Genomic DNA, 16,846 nt, shown 5'->3' with positions numbered 1-16,846 from the left:
TGAGCCGCCGGCCGGTGTGGCCGTGCGGTTCTGGCGCTTCAGTCTGGAACCGCGTGACCGCTGCGGTCGCAGGTTCGAATCCTGCCTCGGGCATGGATGTGTGTGATGTCCTTAGGTTAGTTAGGTTTAAGTAGTTCTAAGTTCTAGGGGACTGATGACCACAGATGTTAAGTCCCATAGTGCTCAGAGCCATTTGAACCATTTTTTTAATGTTGAGCCGGTAAATTCGAGGGAGTAAGGGGTAAGGCCGTGGCTTAGCAACAGTTGGCTCATAGCCGTGACACGAGGCTGACTTGCTCCACGCTCCGATCAGCGCTCCACTGGTGTGTGTATTATTTTAGCGCGCGGTACTGCGTCGCTATATTCATTCAAGTTCTGACCTGAAATGGCGTTATCTTACCGCCGTGTGTCTGTAAAGGTCATCTTTCTAGTGGGACTGGCCCGACCTCGAGCGACGAAGTGGAACACTCTATACATGACGAACGTCATCCCGCACCTCAGGATGCTGCAGGAATTCACTTTTCCATCACGAGCAGCGTCATGTAAATCGAATTGAAGACCGAAGAAGTTAGCACTGATGCTGTATGACGTTTTCACCCCGGGACTGAAATTCAATCACCGTGATAGCCAAATCGGAGCTGCTTCGGTTGATCAAGCAGGGTTTGGCCTCTGCATCCTGTATGTTTTCAAACTTCTTATTGAGGTACCGCAAGACGTGGGCGTATCTGTCTTTCGACCTTAAGGAAATTTCATCTGTAAACCGTTCGAGACCTACGACATCCTAAATGGCGTGCGGCAGATAAGACTTAAATATTTAAAGCACGTGCCGTCTTATTTGACGTTTGGCGTCGTGCGGGCGATCGTGATGTACAACGGTCAGACGCGAACTTGGGCGAGCTGTAGCAACGAGGGCTACTCAGGTTGGATTGCATCCGCAGACACCTGCGTCAGACGCCAATAGATGTCGCACCATTTGTGACGACTACAGTGCTCCCTATCACCTGTTGCTAAAGTGTCGGGTGCACCGGTCCAAATCTCTTCCGATCTACAATCGTTGACGGGCACTGACGGTGATGCGAGTCTTCAGATTCCCTCTCCGCCACCTTCGGCGGAAACGACGCCCTCGGACTCCCGTCAGAACCTAAGGAGCGACGTTACAGTGGCGATGGACGTCGACTCAGGCGTTGTACCAATCTCTGCTTTCCTTCCTGTTGGGGTGGCGTCGGATGACAGCTGACCCCACTCCAATATGGAGCACCAAATTCGGAAGCAGAAGTCACCGAGGTAGTGCAAGAAAAATAGTTGTGCCCCATCTGACGATTGTCTGCTCAGGATGGACGCACGATACGGCGACCGGGGACATTCGATCTCGGAAGGCCTGCTGTTGAGCGTGTTTCCTATCCCGCCTACCTCAGCGGTTTGGCCTCCACAGCCTGTGACTCCTTCCCCTCCGCTGCCTGCGCCCTCTTTTGACGAGACATTTCTGCAGGTCGCCGAAATGCGACGGCCTCCTGATGACTCTATCCCTGGACAACAGAGTGGTGCTGTCTCCCTTTCTTGGACGGGTAGCATAGAGGAGGAATAGGAATGACTTGTGAATATCGTGGGTGGGAGCATCCCACTTGTTGTGCCCCCGCTACTTCATCACAGCGAACGACGCGGGTACGACCGCCTGTGCATTGAAGCAAAGAGCTCTTCTGAAGATGACAACGAAACGTCTTGTCATGTCTGCGAAGAAAATTACTCATCAACGAGAAAATCAGATGATTGGGTAAAGTGTTTAACGTGTAACAAGTGGGTCCATGAAGGCCGTACGGCATGGAATCAAGATGGCATGCACGATTATCAGTGTGTCGCATAACTCAGGCGGAATATATGACATTGCCCGTGTGTACCTCACAAAGAACCTGCTCTTAGCCCGAGTTATGGGGAGAACCGTATATGCACATTGCTTATATTAAATATAATTTAAACCAACAATAGTAAGTTCTTATACATCATAGAATGTTGTTCATACCTTGCTTATTTCGCACTGAAACAAACTCGCAGTCCTAACAATCGAAGCTTCATTATTATCCAGCTTTCTCCTTACCCGCCGTAGCCCCGGTAATATCACCGTGATGGCTTGTAGTCTGTCATAAGTTTACCTACAATTTTAAGCATCCCAACAATTGCACTATCCTCGCCCGGAGGCGTGTGCTTGTAGTCTGTCATAAGTTTACCTACAATTTTAAGCATCCCAACAATTGCACTATCCTCGCCCGGAGGCGTGTTGTTTTGTGTTGTACAGAATACGAAAAAAATTATCTGAACGAGAGGGAAATAGGTACATCTGATGTAGATGTAAATATGAACAAATGATTAAAGTTTCAGAAAAACTGGATGATTTATTCAAGAGAAAGGGCTTCGCAAATCGACCAAGTCAATAACGCATTGTTGCAACTGTGGTCCATATTCAAACAATTATTCGACTTCGTACAGCCAAATTCTGACCAACTGACACGGTAGATGGTCAGAATCCTGAGATGGACCGAGGGAGATCCGGCGATGTTCCTGGCCAAGGAAGGGTTTGACAGTTACGATGAGAAGTGGTAGCTAATCTCACCATGTGCTGGCGGGCCTCATCTTGCGGAATTGTAAGCCTAGAAGGGCTTGCCATGAAGGAAAACAAAAATAGCCGTAGAATACTCTCTACGTACCGCTGTGCTGTAAGAGAGAAAGAGAACCATTCACTGGCCACTGGACCTGATTTCAAAGTGGGGATCATCACTGAAGACAATTCTACTCCAACCAATAAGATTGCAGGCTAAAGAACTGTTTGGAGACCCCCCGGACGGCGGTGGGATACTAGCTTGTCCGTCGCCCGCCATAGGCCAGAGAAGCAACAATGATGGTCTGAGTGCCATTGCTTTCCTTAACAGGACCCCTATGGTTGAGATTCGCGACACCGTCACATCACAGTGGTACGTCGACGACATTCTACGCCCCATTTTCTTAGCCTTCATGGCAAACCAACATAGGCTTACATTTCAGTAAGACAATGCCCGCCCGCACACGGCGAATGTTTCTACTGCTTCTCTTCGTGCTGCTTTGGCCAGCAAGGTCGACGAACTCTCCCCAGTTGAGAAAAATATAGTATCATGAGTGTCGCCATCCAACCATCTCGGAATTTTGACCATCTAACACGCCAGTTGAACAGAATTTGGGACGATATCCCTCGGGCAGACATCCACCAGCCCTATCCATCAATTCCAAGCCGAATAACAGCTTGCATGGACCAGAGGTGGACCAACGCCTTACTGACTTCTTTAACTTCTGAAGTTCTTTCTCTTGAATAAATAATCCAGTTTTTCTGAAATTTTAATAATTGGTTTTCTGTAAATGTACATCACATATACTGGTTTCTGACCTGTCCAGATAATTCCTTCGTGGTGCGTACTTTTTTTTCTTTGAATGTATTATGGTGGTCTGTATCTCATCGTTTTCCTTTTAGTTTGGGTTGAAATTAAATTGAAATACCTTAAATTAAATTGAATACCCTTAGCTGCATACAGGTATTGATATGCGTCAACGGGGAGAGTTGAAAATGTGTGCCCCGACAGGGACTCGAACCTGGAATCTCCTTCTTACATGGCAGACGCTCTATCCATTTGAGCTACTGAGGACACAGAAGATAGTGCGACTGCAGGGACTTATCTCTTGCACGCCTCCCGTGAGACCCACATTCCCAAGCTATTGTTCCGCACAGTATTTGAGGTGCCTCTGCCCATTACACTCATTACTCAGGGCTTTACCGATTCCCATGCCGGCAGGGTAGCTCAGCGTGTTCGGTCAAAGGGCTGCTCGCCCCCCGTAATAAAAAGAAACTGAGTAAAGGAATCAAGGATCAACTTGAACGGATGTCTTGTGACGTCCGCCCAGACCAAACGCAAAAAAAGAGATAAAGATGGATAGAGCGTTTGTCATGTAAGCAGTAGATGCCGGGTTGGAGTCCCGGTTGGGGCACACATTCTTAACTGTCCCCGTTTGACGCATATCAACGCCTGTATGCAGCTAACGGTATTAATTTCATTGTATTGATTTAATTGTAATTTCAATCTAACGAGCTCCACGGTCACCGATGGTATCTGTTATTTCGGATATGTGCGAAACAACAAATACCATCTTCATATATAGTGAAATTAAATCTCCAGCGATGAAGTTACAAATGGATAGCCTTGCTAATAACGATTCAGTATTATGTGACAGTTATGTAATATAAAATCTTTTACAACAGCCGGTAAAGAGATTATACACTTCGGTAACAACCCAGCCGAGTGCAGGAGGCTAAACCGACGCTGGGCGCTTCGACGCATTGCGGTGGCTCCCCGCTCGTGCGTGCGTGCTATCTTCACGTGTCATCTGCGAGAGCCTGGGATTCCGACGCGACTGTACGTAATTACGAGAAAGATGAAACCAGAGGCGCTGCGGGCCGCCGCGGCCCGCTCTGCGGACGTTTTAATTTCCCCCAAGAGCAGGCGGCTGCCTCGCTCCGCCCGCAATCGGACGTCCGCGGGCTGAAGGCGCGCCGCGAGTACCGAAGACACACGTACTTGTCGCCGCCCGTAATGCACGTTGCCGCTCTGGTCGTTCTACCTCCGCAAAAGGACTGACAAATGGAGCAGTAGCGGCTGAAGGGAAAACGTCAGCCGAAAATGAGGCTTCCAACACGAAGTTCAGTGAGGCCGCTTTGGGAACCGGCAGCTGGTGCCGCGACAAAAAATGCACTGTCCTTGTACCCGCAAATATTGCCAGTACTCATTGCACAGTGGTGTTTAATCAAGCTTTGATAGCTGCAACCGATGTTATTCCTGAAGTAATTTTTTGTGGGTTTTTCAGTTTAATATTCCATACACAGATGTGTTGACTCCATATCTTTCCTCTTCAAAGTTACTGCCGAAGAGCAACTTCTTTCATTATTTCCTTTCCTTTTTTATATTTTGGATCATCCGTCATAGGAATTCGTAGCTCGCCTTTCTTATTCTTCTCCAATATTTATTGGGTTATTAGAATTATATTAATATCTTCAGCTGCTGACGGGCATTGATATATAACAACGGAGACAAGTGAAAATGTGTGTCCCGACCGGTACTCGCACGCGGGATCTCCTACTTACATGGCAGACGCTCTAGCCATCTTAGCCACCGAGGGCACACAGGATGGTGCGACTGCAGGGACTATCTCGCGCACGCCTCCCGTGAGATCCACATTCTCACCTTGTATGTCCACACACTACATTCGTAGTGTCCCACCGCAACACATTCATTACTCGTGGAAGACATTCTTACCAAGTCCCGTAAGAGTTCGGGAAATATGTGTGCATATGCCCGAAAGAATAGACACCATTGATGACATGCAACCGTCTAGAACGAAATTATAATGATCCGAAAGAACAGACACCATATCAGTGTAAGTATATAGTTCTGGCAACACCGGCCATGATCTTCTTCTGTGCGGATGCACACATATTCCCCAAACTCTTACCGAACTTGGTAAGAATGTCTTCCACGAGTAATGAGTGTGTTGGAGTGGGACACTACGAATGTAGTGTATGGACATACAAGGCGGGAATGTGGGTCTCACGGGAGGCGTGCGCGAGGTAGTCCCTGCAGTCGGACTATCCACTGTGCTCTCGGCGGCTAAGATGGATAGAGCGTCTGCCATGTGAGCAGGAGATCCCGGGTGCGAGTCCCGGTCGGGGTACACATTTTCACGTCTCCCCGTTGATATATATCAATGCCCGTCAGCAGCCGAAGGTATTAATATAATTCTAATTACGTTATAGACGGCTGCAGGTCATCAATGGTGTCTATTTTTTCGGACACCCTGCTCTGGGGACAAATTTATTTATTTTTGGTGAGTAACGTATTTAGCCTGTACTAACGAATAACATTATAGAAGTGCTGGATTACTGTTATTAATCCAGTTCGGAAGATGGTAATCATGATTTATGGCATTTATTTATTTATCATATGATCTCCATATGGCCTTATACATTTAAGATGCAGGAACACGTGCACAAAGTAAAATGCAAAATTAATTTTAATACGAAGTTAAATGGGACTTGAACACTCGTGGTTAAGTCTCATTGATACAGTATTTATTTGAACAAATGAATGAATAAATCAAGCACGCCGGCCGTGCGGTTCTGGAACCGCGAGAACGCTACGGTCGCAGGTTCGTGTCCTGCCTCGGGCATGGAAGTGTGTGATGTCCTTAGGTTGGTTAGGTTTAAGTGGTTCTACGTTCTAGGAGACTAATGACCTCAGAAGTTGAGTCCCATAGTGCTCAAAGCCATTTCAAACAACCAAATCAAGCACCTCACAATATTTAGCAGTTGTCCAATACAGTGCATGGAGGGGCTCGCAAGCTATCGTCACAATCGAAGTGATAATCACTTCTTCATACTGAAGGCAGTTCATCTCTCAAAGGAAAATATTAGATGAATGCGTGGTGTCTGCTCTTTCAGACATGTCCGAAACAGCAGACACCACGTATTCATATCTTTTGATAGGCCTAGTGGGATCCACCATCTTCAGTGGGGTTAGACAAATACGTCCATCCTCCTGTGGAAATCTCAGAGTGCGAACTTGGAGGAAATGGACAGGGGCTGAAGATAGGTGGCGCACGATGGGATTGTGGATGGACCGTGACGCGTACCGAGATTGTACGCGCAGTGGCAATAACGCTCTGTCGCGGATGGTGCAGTGGTTACCGCACCTCCTTAGTAACCAAGCGATTCCGGGTTCGAGTGCCGATCCAATACACATTTTCGTTCGTAGCCGATTATTCTGCGTCATGTCCCAACGCAGGTGACAGCAGTGATCCCTTTCCTTTCATTCCTTCCTTCCCCCCTCCACCTTCACTTTTCATATAATCTCAAAGTAACGAGTACGTAGGACGCGGATAGGTGGCGCTACGTGCGAATGTGGGTCGGCCGAGAGGCGTGCCGAGATATTCCACGCATTTGCCATGAACACTATGTTCGGATGGATTGGTTAACTCGTCTGTCAAGTAAGCAGGAGATCTAGGATACGAATCCTGGCGTAGCTCGTATTTTCACTTGTCGCCACTAATTCCGCATAAACACCCGATGCAGCTGACGTTAATAATTCCTTTCCCTTCCTTTCCTTTCCTTTCCTTTCCTTTCCTTTCCTTTCCTTTCCTTACTCCCTCTTTTCACCTTCAATTTACATCAGATGAGCATCTTAGAGGTGTTGCTTGTTCACTTCGGTGCTGTGATCATCAGTCGACGTTTGCTTAACATCGTCGGCCCAAGAACCCAGACATATACCGACAGGAAATATGTTAACAAGTGCCCACGAAAACCTCAAAAACTTTGCAATATCTTTCAGTTGAATTAAAGCTACAGGCTCCACATGCAAGGAAACAATAAACAGAAAGAGATATTCACTACTGAGCGGAGTGTGCTCTGATTTGAAACTTCCTGGCAGATTTTAACTGTGTGCCGGGCCGAGATTCGAACTCGGGACCTTTGCCTTTCACGGGCAAGTGCTCTACCAAGTGAGCTACCCCAGCACGTCTCACGCCCCCTCCCCACAGCTTTAGTTCTGCCAGTACCTCGTCTCCTACTTTCCTGAGAACCATGCAGAACTAGCACTCTTAAAAGAAAGGATATTGCGGAGACATGGCTTAGCCATGCTTCTGTAAAGTTTGGAAGGTAGGAGACGAGGTACTGGCAGAAGTAAAGCTATGAGGACATGGCGGGAGTCATGCTTGGGTAGCTCAGTTGGTAGAGCACTTGCCCTCGAAAGGCAAAGGTCCCGAGTTCGAGTCTCGGCCCGCACACAGTTTTAATCTGCCAGGAAGTTTCAATAAACAGAAATATAAATAACATTACGTAGAAGTAGTGCTTGTAGGAGAAACTGTCCTCACATTTGCACTTTATTACGTACTGTCGTAACATATGTTCTATCAACGTGTCTCCTTTTCTAGTTAATGTTTTACATGTATTTCGTTCGCCATCGATTCTGCGGAGAATTCTTATCAGTTCACTTAATTTTCAGCACATTTCTATAACATCACACATCAGACGCTGCGATCCCCTCTTTTCTGTTCTTTCCGCAGCAGATTTTTCACTTTCAGGTATCATAGTGCTTCAGACGTACATTCTCAGAACACATCTCCCACTCTATCAAGCCGTCTGGTGCAGCAACCATTAGCAGAACACGGTTATGGTTCTTAAAATTTAAAGGTAAAGGTTCCTCCGGATTCATATGATCTGATGTGTGCTTCACTTTAGCACACTCATTTTACGGATTTTTTGAAACGTCGCAAAACAAAACTTGTAAGATAATTTGAAGATGCCCCACTAAGGCGAAATGCATTGTTAGTAAAAGAACAATTGCGACCAAGACTGTTTTTACTTCAGATATTCTAGTAAAGCTTAAGAAAGAAAAGTAAAGACCTACAATAGTGACTTTTTGGCTTCTTTGGGAAAAGGAATGCACTCTTCGCCAGTGCTAGTTTTCACATTACATCCTGTTTCCTTCATTATGCTTTATTTTGATTCCAAGGTAGCAGAATTTCTTCACTTTGTCTAGCACGATATGTGGTCACAGATGGAGGATGCTTGCAGTGTTAATTAGATATATGAAAATGGCCCCGTTTATCTGACACAATTACATCGCTTCGCTCCAGAATAATGAACAATGAATTCACTGTCTAGAAAATTAAACAAAACTCACAATTACCTCAGGTTATTACCTTATAATATGTGGCAAATGGTTTGACAAACGTTGATAATGATAATCCAAAGTTTTGGCAAACCTGGACATAGAAACTGAAATATGATTCAAATGAATGCATACTGGGATAAAGCATTTATATTCGTGAAATTGGTACCGTGATTGTCGAAGAGTTAAGAGTTCAAAGGCAGAAAGTGCTACAGAAGGGTGTACGTTTGCACCTATGGCCTGAATTAGAAAGATATTGAACCCTTAGCTGAAGGCAAGACTTCAGAACAACCTTAATCTCGGTAACAATGATGCTTTCCCACAAGGAAGACTCGTGCCTCTGTCTTATTCTTTTGTCGTATAACATTGATTGTACGAACGATAAAAATCCTAACGATGAGTAAAAAGTTGTCTTAAAAGATGCTGGCCTCCTATCTTTACTTTCACAGGCGGTTAACTAGGAACGTGTATCCTAACACTTGCCGCTGAAAAACTGTGTCCTACTCTCTTCGTTTCTCTGTCTATGGCCAATGAGGATGCACCTCTGTTAGCAGAGCCGTGTTTCCGTCTCCCAGTACTAAATTATTTATTGTATCTAATCGTACCGGTTTTCAAATTGCGTTAAACATTTTGTCCTGTAGGGAGTGTCCCACACACTTCAGAGGCTTCCAAAAACTGTGCTGCTCCCTCTTCCACAGCGAGATTACACGTATAGTGGACTGTGTATTTCGGCGAATTCCTTGCTTTCTACTGGTCTGCCCACAACGACATTGTTCCGGGTCTGTGCAAAAAACGTTGCACAACCCCATCCCACATTCACAAGCAGACGTTGTTGCCCTGGCAAAACTGGAGATACTATCTGTATTTGGACTTACAGCATCCTGTGTCCACATCGGCCACTCTGACCACCTGCAAAAGACGCTTGCCCACGAGCGGTCAGGTCGCCTGTGAAATCGAGGAAGCGCTGTTTCTCTCGCCGGCCTCCACTCGCTCGCTTACAGCTCAGTACAAGATGCTTTCACGGAAGATACTTGTTTAGGTGAACATGCAATTAAATATAGCAAATTTTAATCTACGTTTCTTAAGTATTGACAATCACTGATGCTTATGCATATTTCATTGATAGACAGGGATTAATTACCCGATTTGTTTTGTCTTTTTATTTTAGGTTTTACATCAGCTAAGGGACATTTTAGAAGAAACAGTCACTCAACAATATGTCACCCCAGTTCTGATATTAAGTTTTTCGCTTATCTCATTTCTGCTACTGATTTGTTTGCTTTATTTGCATTACTCTCAATTTAGATTCGGTTATTCAAAAATGTGCGTGAAATCTTATGGGACTTAACTGCTAAGATCATCAGTCCCTAAGCTTACACACTACTGAACCTAAATTATCCTAAGGACAAACACACACACCCATGCCCGAGGGAGGACTCGAACCTCCGTCGGGACCAGCCACACAGCCCATGACTGCAGCGCCTTAGACCGCTCGGCGATTCGGTTACTGTGAGATATTTTATTCCGTTCAACAGGCACTTTCACGGTAGGTAATAATGGCATCGACAACTCTTATCACTGATATTCTTATACTGCAGAAATGTATTAATGTTGCGTCCTGTCTCTGTGCGGGTTGTTATTACAATTAAATATCTGTAGCCGATATGTCATACACTCCTGGAAATTGAAATAAGAACACCGTGAATTCATTGTCCCAGGAAGGGGAAACTTTATTGACACATTCGTGGGGTCAGATACATCACATGATCACACTGACAGAACCACAGGCACATAGACACAGGCAACAGAGCATGCACAATGTCGGCACTAGTACAGTGTATATCCACCTTTCGCAGCAATGCAGGCTGCTATTCTCCCATGGAGACGATCGTAGAGATGCTGGATGTAGTCCTGTGGAACGGCTTGCCACGCCATTTCCACCTGGCGCCTCAGTTGGACCAGCGTTCGTGCTGGACGTGCAGACCGCGTGAGACGACGCTTCATCCAGTCCCAAACATGCTCAATGGGGGACAGATCCGGAGATCTTGCTGGCCAGGGTAGTTGACTCTCACCTTCTAGAGCACGTTGGGTGGCACGGGATACATGCGGACGTGCATTGTCCTGTTGGAACAGCAAGTTCCCTTGCCGGTCTAGGAATGGTAGAACGATGGGTTCGATGACGGTTTGGATGTACCGTGCACTATTCAGTGTCCCCTCGACGATCACCAATGGTGTACGGCCAGTGTAGGAGATCGCTCCCCACACCATGATGCCGGGTGTTGGCCCTGTGTGCCTCGGTCGTATGCAGTGCTGATTGTGGCGCTCACCTGCACGTCGCCAAACACGCATACGACCATCATTGGCACCAAGGCAGAAGCGACTCTCATCGCTGAAGACGACACGTCTCCATTCGTCCCTCCATTCACGCCTGTCGCGACACCACTGGAGGCGGGCTGCACGATGTTGGGGCGTCAGCGGAAGACGGCCTAACGGTGTGCGGGACCGTAGCCCAGCTTCATGGAGACGGTTGCGAATGGTCCTCGCCGATACCCCAGGAGCAACAATGTCCCTAATTTGCTGGGAAGTGGCGGTGCGGTCCCCTACGGCACTGCGTAGGATCCTACGGTCTTGGCGTGCATCCGTGCATCGCTGCGGTCCGGTCCCAGGTCGACGGGCACGTGCACCTTCCGCCGACCACTGGCGACAACATCGATGTACTGTGGAGACCTCACGCCCCACGTGTTGAGCAATTCGGTGGTACGTCCACCCGGCCTCCCGCATGCCCACTATACGCCCTCGCTCAAAGTCCGTCAGCTGCACATACAGTTCACGTCCACGCTGTCGCGGCATGCTACCAGTGTTAAAGACTGCGATGGAGCTCCGTATGCCACGGCAAACTGGCTGACACTGACGGCGGCGGTGTATAAATGCTGCGCAGCTAGCGCCATTCGGCGGCCAACACCGCGGTTCCTGGTGTGTCCGCTGTGCCGTGCGTGTGATCATTGCTTGTACAGCCCTCTCGCAGTGTCCGGAGCAAGTATGGTGGGTCTGACACACCGGTGTCAATGTGTTCTTTTTTCCATTTCCAGGAGTGTATGTCCAGAGTAATTTTCTATTCATAACCAGTTTAATCTCGTAAAGTGCGGTGTATTGGCTCTGTAACTACACTCTAGAAAGTGAAAGGAAAAGTGGACATGCTATTAAGAATATATTGAGGCTTCCTGGTGTTCAAGACCTGGATAGAGAGAAGGGACCATGTAAGGTCTCTGTGCCAGCTTAGATAACAATTCAGTCTCTACAATCCCTATGCTAGCATTCTGGGAGTTTGACAATGTTCTGCTTAGCATACTCTCCATGCCACTTACTAGCCTAATCTGATACGCTTACACTTTTGAGCAGTAGGTAAGCACCAGTTTCCTGCATCCTAGCGATGAATGAAAGCTTGTCACTTGATTTACCCTGTCCCTGTGAGTGTACGACTTAACTACTCCACATTTTGATAGTAAAAGCTATTTATGTGACATAACTGATCGCAGTTGTGAGTTATTCATCACGTATTACACAGATGCAAAATTTTTATATTTCATAAACTAGACTACTTAACTTATTCCTTATTAAGTGCAGTTGTGAATCACAGCGCTAGGCTGACATTTTGTCATAATCTAACAGATCTCATTATAATGTTCATCGAATGTCTCACGCACATGCAGAATCACATTATGTGAGAATGGAAAGACTGCAGTTAATACTATCGCCACCTGAGCAGCGGGACAAAGGCGTCATCGCCCAACACTGCACTGTTGACAAATGTATTCAAGATGCCGGATCCAAGATTGCGACCATAGACGTGGCAATGTCGCACTGACCTCATGATTGGAAATACAAATTTTGGCGGGAAAATAGGTCAATGGGGGTATCTCCGCTAAGATAACTCCACACTCACTCCCTCCTCCCCTCCCCTTCCCCTCCTGTGACGTAATCCATGATGGCGGTCCAGCGAAAATATAGCGGAAAATTTCCTCTGTGTCGTGCTGCTGGACTTGGAGGACCTCACGATAGTGGTCTAATATAGCGTGCACGAGACATGTTTTAAGCAGTTTGATTAAGAATATTGTTTATTTACACCTCGAAATTGACACTGGTGATTAAACAATTTAGAAAATTTTAAAGACTTGCGGCACTCTTTTTTTATCCCGGTAGTGAAAGGAACAATGTAATTACACTGAAAAGTGTGAACACCATAGCAGCTGTAGGAATCACTGATGTTACTAAACATATATGAAAATCTTTCTCGCATGAGCTCCATGCACCAGAGTTGTGGCCGCTGTAAAAAGACATGCACTTCACCACTCCACACTGACCACCAACAACCGTAGGAGCTGCACAAAGCACTGCCTGCGCGCTGAGCAGCCATTTCTCTTTCGTTCTGGCACATCGATAACCCTTGTCATTGAGCATGAACTGCTCCAGGACTTATTAATTCTGATGTTTCAGCAATGTGCGAAATATTGCCACATGCATATCTCGAAGTCGTCACAGCAATAAATTGACTGCTGCACAAAGAGAGAGAGAGAGAGAGAGAGAGAGAGATGCATGGATATTTATACAATTTGCGGTACCATTACACGTTTCTTTTTTCTGAGCGTGCCGCTACATTTGAACACAGGCTCAAAAAGATCGTGGTGGATTCTGTCACAACTGCGAGACCTCTCATCCTTATCCAGCCTTCCTCCCTGATATACTGCACGTTCTTTTGAGGGAAATAGAACCTGAAACCGATATCAGCTGCAATGTCTAATTTTTACACGCCAAAACGACTGTATTTGGAAGTCGAAATAAATATCTCTGTAACTCTAAATATGACACCTGCAACTTTTTGAGTTTTACGTGTTTGTTTGAAGGCACTGCCACAGGGAGAAAAATTTCTGATGCCTACAGCTGCTGTGGTGTTCATCGACGCTGAGTGGGCTTACATTATATTGCTGCTGGAGTCAGGGATGTTAAGACTATTATTTTTTATTTTATTCACTTCTCGAAGCACACTGTGCTTAAGCACAGATGGATAAAACAGAACAATGACATATCTTGACATATCTACATGTTCATGATGTATTTCGAATCACACAACAGACCGCGAAAAGAAAAACACAAACAGAATTCGAAGCACTGTCCCATAGACGAGAAAAGGGCTTGAACTTTAGGTGAATTTTCGATGATCTACAACTGCTGGTCTAGAAATGCGCTGAAGCCACAACAGCTGGTTGGGGGGAGCACCCCTCTTGTTCAGTCCAGATGAGGCTGGTCTGCTTTGACTTGTGTCTGCACACTCAAAGAAGACATCACATGACTCTCAGAAGTCACAGAACTTCCTGTGGATTCTTTTCCCCAGGCTTGTTTGAGTGAGTCTATAGAGGCTCCCACGATCCACAAAAGTATGTCTTCTTTGTTCGAGTGTGCAGAAACAAGTCAAAGCAGACCAGCCTCCTCTGGTTTGAAAAGGTGGGGTGCTCTCCCCCAACCAGCTGTTGTGGCTTTAGAGCATTTCTAGATCAGCAGTTGTAGGACATCGAAAATTCACCCAAAGTTCAAGCCATTTTTCTCGTCTATAGGACAGTGCTTCGAATTCTGTTTGTGTTTTTTTTCCGCCACGATCTGTTGTGGGATTAGAAATACATCATGAACTTGTACATATGCCATCGTTCTGATTTACTCATCCCTGCTTAGACAAGACGGTGCTTTCAGAAGTGAGTAAAAGAAAAAGTAATAGCCTTAACATCCAGACTCCAGCAGCGATATAAAGTTAGCCCACTCAGCGTTTCAGAAAAGTGATGAACACCATAGAAGCTGTAGGAATCAGAAATTTTTCTGTCTCTGACAGAGCCTTCAAACAAATAGTTAAAACGCGAATAGTGGAGGGCGTCATATTTAGAGTTACAGGGATATTTGTTTAGACTTCCGAATATAGACGGAGCTACTGTCAAGTGTCCCATCGGTGGCATCTCAGATTGTTTACATATACAGTATACGGAACTGAATACACAGTAAAGATTTCATCCATTCTATCCAATATTCCAGCAATGACTGAGTCCCTTTCCTGACAATTTCCAGATGTGGGACCAGTGGGGAGGGGGAATGGGGAGGTGGGAGGGGATGCGGAGTTAGCAGAGGTAGCCCAATTGACTTATTTTCACACCAATACTTGAATTTCTGGCCATGAGGTCAATGCAGTGTTGCCACATCTGTGGCAGCCAACTTGGATCCGCCATCTTGGATAAATTTGACAACAAAACAGAGTGGAGTGTGCTGCCCTTGTCCCACTACTCACGTGCAGTCAGCACTGACTGATAGATAGTTACTAAACAAAAGTGGAGTGTCTCTGTTACCAACAACAAATAAGTTGTCTGTTGTAGATATTTTATAACAGTGGTTGCTAGTTTCTCATTTCTGGAGATTCTCTAATTTATGGTAATACTCATTTCAAGCAGCTTCATCCTTCATCCCTGCACTGGACATTGATGGTTGTCTAATACTGGTGTGGTGTCACAACATGACTATGCTCGTACTTTAGAAACTGCAGCACCATGAAGAAAAGCTGCAAATGAAACGACAGAAAAATACTGACAGCTGTAATCTGTAATCGGAATTGTAGCGTCTTGGCGATGAATGATTATTAAATAAGACAGATGGGAAAAGACGTAGCAATAAAGAAAACCTTAGAAATGAGTATTGACGATTTAAAACTGAAACACCTCTGTTACTCTCTACTGGAATAAAGCCTGTGTATCTGGAACTTTTCAGACCATTTATTCTGGAATGACCAAGTCGCTTATTCATGTGAAGAAGTCGAGACAGTAATTGCATTCTACGTGATATATGTTGTCTGTACGTTGCCTTTGATGTTGTACCACTGCCAAGAGTTAAGTGCCTTGGGTGATAATAGTGGGCGTGGCCGCGGGAAGCTCTCGCGCCATTTGGAAAGCAAGGACAGTAGTACGGGGTGGTGAGGTGGGGTGGGGGGAAGGCATGAGAGCTTCCACAAACTTCGTGTCGGTCACTCTGTAGAAAGACTGTACGGCAGCAGAATGGGATTGTCTATCAACTAACACGTAGGTGTTCTTTGAACTGTTACGAGAAGTCATTGCTTATTTCGAAAATTTATTTCCAAGGAAATAGAAATAATTCGTTTGGTTTGTAGTCATAGCTTGGACAGTTTTCGCTGATGCCTGTGCGTTTGGAACTTCCCTAGTTACATCTATTCTAAATGGCACCATTATGTAGCTCATTCATATGCATAAGGCCAGACAGTAATTGCATCCTACGTGATATACTACGTGAAGAAACTGCAAAAAGGTGGGAATTTAAGGAGATGGGACCTGGATAAACTGAAAGAACCAGAGGTTGTACAGAGTTTCAGGGAGAGCATAAGGGAACAATTAACAGGAATGGGGGAAAGAAATACAGTAGAAGAAGAATGGGTAGCTTTGAGGGATGAAGTAGTGAAGGCAGCAGAAGATCAAGTAGGTAAAAAGACGAGGGCTAGTAGAAAACCTTGGGTAACAGAAGAAATATTGAATTTAATTGATGAAAGGAGAAAATATAAAAATGCAGTAAATGAAGCAGGCAAAAAGGAATACAAACGTCTCAAAAATGAGATCGACAGGAAGTGCAAAATGGCTAAGCAGGGATGGCTAGAGGACAAATGTAAGGATGTAGATGCTTACCTTACTAGGGGTAAGATAGATACTGCCTACAGGAAAATTAAAGAGACCTTTGGAGATAAGAGAACCACTTGTATGAACATCAAGAGCTCAGATGGAAACCCAGTTCTAAGCAAAGAAGGGAAAGCAGAAAGGTGGAAGGAGTATATAGAGGGTCTATACAAGGGCGATGTACTTGAGGACAATATTATGGAAATGGAAGAGGATGTAGATGAAGATGAAATGGGAGGTACGGTACTGCGTGAAGAGTTTGACAGAGCACTGAAAGACCTGAGTCGAAACAAGGCCCCCGGAGTAGACAACATTCCATTGGAACTACTGGCGGCCTTGGGAGAGCCAGTCCTGACAAAACTCTACCATCTGGTGAGCAAGATGTATGAAACAGGCGAAATA

The 16,846-nt window shown here is 45.7% G+C and overlaps 1 non-coding gene across 1 annotated transcript; it reads left to right on the top strand.

Annotated features, from left to right (window-relative positions):
- The first annotated feature begins 7,774 nt into the window (after positions 1–7,774).
- On the top strand, positions 7,775–7,848 carry Trnas-cga (transfer RNA serine (anticodon CGA)). The gene has a single exon. It is a non-coding gene; the product is annotated as a tRNA-Ser (tRNA).
- Positions 7,849–16,846: the final 8,998 nt, after the last annotated feature.

This window comes from Schistocerca nitens, chromosome 5 (genome assembly GCF_023898315.1).
Source record: "Schistocerca nitens isolate TAMUIC-IGC-003100 chromosome 5, iqSchNite1.1, whole genome shotgun sequence".
Classification (NCBI taxonomy): domain Eukaryota; kingdom Metazoa; phylum Arthropoda; class Insecta; order Orthoptera; family Acrididae; genus Schistocerca; species Schistocerca nitens.
This window is presented reverse-complemented; position numbering and strand designations above follow the sequence as displayed.